Source organism: Pristiophorus japonicus, chromosome 20 (assembly GCF_044704955.1).
Source record: "Pristiophorus japonicus isolate sPriJap1 chromosome 20, sPriJap1.hap1, whole genome shotgun sequence".
Classification (NCBI taxonomy): domain Eukaryota; kingdom Metazoa; phylum Chordata; class Chondrichthyes; family Pristiophoridae; genus Pristiophorus; species Pristiophorus japonicus.
The window spans coordinates 34377342-34380484 of record NC_091996.1 but is presented as its reverse complement, the minus strand read 5'-3'; positions in this window follow the sequence as shown (position 1 = coordinate 34380484).

Sequence of the window (3143 nt, the reverse complement as noted above, 5' to 3'; positions counted from 1 at the left end):
CCCTCAGCCATTCTTTCATAATGAAGCTTTGCTGAAGCCTCTCGACAAAATTGTCCCAGTCTTCCCCAACACAGTACCGTTCCTCTGTGCTACCAGTGGCCATTCTCGTGGGTCGTGATTTCCCGTTTCTCGTCGCCAATGTAAAGTCCTTACTCTACAGCATGAAACCACACGAGGCACATTCTGGGGACAAGGTCACTCTGTGACCTTAACACTTATTCACAGCACTCCACAAGTGATGACCCTGCGTGGGACCTCCCTTTATATACCTCGGTGCTCAGGTAAGCAGTGTCTCCCACAAGTTCACCCCTTGTGGTCAAGGTGTGCATCTAGGTTGTGTGTATACAGTAATACAGTGGTGTTACATTGTGATTACATACATGACAGACTCACTGTAGCTTTACTGATTCATTGCCCTGATCCTGTGAGAAGGGTTGATTCATTGACCTGATCTTCGCTAACCTACTTTTGCAATCAGCTGTTCTATCAGTCAATGCTCAGATAACCGCTATTAATGTAATGTTAATGTTTTACGTACAGGGAGACTCTGTTGATGAACAATGCAAAGGATATTATCCAACAGTTTCTCAAGTGGAAAAAAAGCCTTATGCCATATTACTCTTTTAATAAATCGGCTATTTTTCAATATTGGAAAATGCCTTCAAGTGAACAGAGTTGGAGTTTGTGACCAAGGCGGATATTATATTAGCCTTTAAGAGTACCCAGTGCTGCTGATTACCTGGACTTAAGTTTCAAACAGTATTTTTATAGTTTTACAGATCAAACAGTGAAATGTTAGTTGGCCAGTAATGAATTGAACTGTTAGGTTTGGGACGTTACTATTCATTCAGGACTAAGATGAAGCCAAGATTTAAACAACAGCATTGAAGGTTCTGAAACCCAGATAAGCAGATCTATCTCAGTACATCACTACCATGCTGCAATAGGTTTTGTAATGTTTTAAACTGTATGTGAAGAAAGATCACTAAAGCAAAGAGGAAATTGTGACGTTTGCAACCAACTTGTTCCTTTGCTTGATGGAACTAAAAGATTTGCAAGTCAAGAATACTTTCATCTGACTGGCTCTCTCAATTTTTGAAAGCTTTTGCTTCTGCTGGGAATGTTGGTTTGGAAACTGGTTGACTGCAGGGCTAGACAAGCTGATTAAACTTAACTGTGGTAGACTTTTATGCCGCAGGAACAGAAAATGTTGGACGTACACAGCAAGTCAGTTGGCATCTGAAACATTAACGTGTCTTTTCACTTTAAAGAATGGCCAACTGTGTACTTCCATCGTTTGCACAGTTTCATCTTTTCTATTTGGACTTTCATGTAACGTCTTCCTCTCAAAATGTTATCTTCAAATAATCCCCAACTGTCACAGAATTCCCTTTTACAATCACCTTAAAACAGTGACTGAAGTTTGTATACGTTGTTTTAAAAGCACACCCAACAATTCACATTGTGTGAGAAATCTTCTGAACCAAGTGGGGGATTGAACACAGATTATAAAAATATATTTCTAGTAAGCTTCACTCCTCTAATCCGGGACTTCTGAAATTACAGGAAAGCATTTTTTCTCATCTAGTTTCACAGATTCTGCACCTTTCTGCTAACTTATCTAATTGCTTGTGTCTTATTGTGATCCTTCTTTAGAAATGGATTTAACACTTTTAAAAGAAACTTCATTTGTTCTCATTCATTCAGCAACTGCAATTTCAGTACAGAAAGTAGCAGTTTGGCCCATCGTCCGTGTACCAGTGAAACCATCTACTCGAATTTCATTTCCATGCTTTTCCCTGTACCCTTTATTTTCTTTAGTTGTTATCGAATTCCCTCTTAAATGTTGTGATTGACACAACTTCAATAGTCACTTGCGATAATGCATTCCATAGCGTAATAATCAATTGTGTGTAAAAAAATGTATCTAATCTCCGAGTACTAATTTTCTTTTATTTGTTCCTGGGAATGTGGGTGTCGCTGGCAAGGCCGGCATTTATTGCCCTTTGAGAAGGTGGTGGTGAGCCACCTTCTTGAACCGCTGCAGTCCATGTGGTGAAGGTGCTCCCACAGTTGGTTAGGGAGTGAGTTCCAGGATTTTGACCCAGTGACGATGAAGAAACAGAGATATATTTCCAAGTCAGGATGGTGTGTGACTTGGAGGAGAACCTGGAGGTGATGGTGTTCCCATGCGCTTGCTGCCCTTGTCCTTCTAGGTGGTAGAGGCCGCGGGTTTGGGAGGTGCTGTTGAAGATGCCTTGGCAAATTGCTGCAGTGCATCTTGTAGATGATACACACTGCAGCCACAGTGCGCTTGAAATGGAGGGAGTGAATGTTGAAGGTGGTGGATGGGGTGCCAATCAAGCGGGCTGCTTTGTCCTGGATGAGCTTCTTGCTAAATCCTAAAGTTTTGCCTGCTTGTTACTGAATCACTGGCCAGTGGAAATAAACTACCTTTGGTTACCATTTCAAACCCTTTCTCGGTTGTGACCACTTCGATTACATCCCGCACTAATCTTGTCTGCTCCGGTTAATATCAGGACCAACAGTTTTTATGTCTGGGACCTGAAAAAGAGCAGAGATAGAATGACCAAGGAGTTCTTGCTATCTAAATTCTAGCACATTTGGGCTGTGTCATGCTCGGTAGGAATGGTTCCTCATATTGAACGTGTACCTTTAATTTGTTATGAAAACAGATAATGCTGGAAATACTCAGCGGGTCGGGCAGCATCTGCAGCGAGAGAAACAGAGTTAACGTTTCAGGTCGGTGACCTTTCGTCACGATGACATTTCAACTAATACTTTGGTTCTGTTTTCACAAAGGAAGATACAAATAACCTTCCGGAGATACTAGGGGACCAAGGGTCTAGTGAGAAGGAGGAACTGAAGGATATCCTTATTCAGCGGAAAATTGTGTTAGGGAAGGACGATAAATCCCCAGGGCCTAATAGTCTGCATCGCAGAGTACTTAAGGAGGTGGCCATAGAAATAGTGGATGCATTGGTGATCATTTCCAACAGTCTATCGACTCTGGATCAGTTCTTATGGACTGGAGGGTAGCTAATGTAACAGCACTGTTTAAAAAAGGAGGGAGAGAGAAAACGGGGAATTATAGACCAGTTAGCCTGACATCAGTAGTGGGG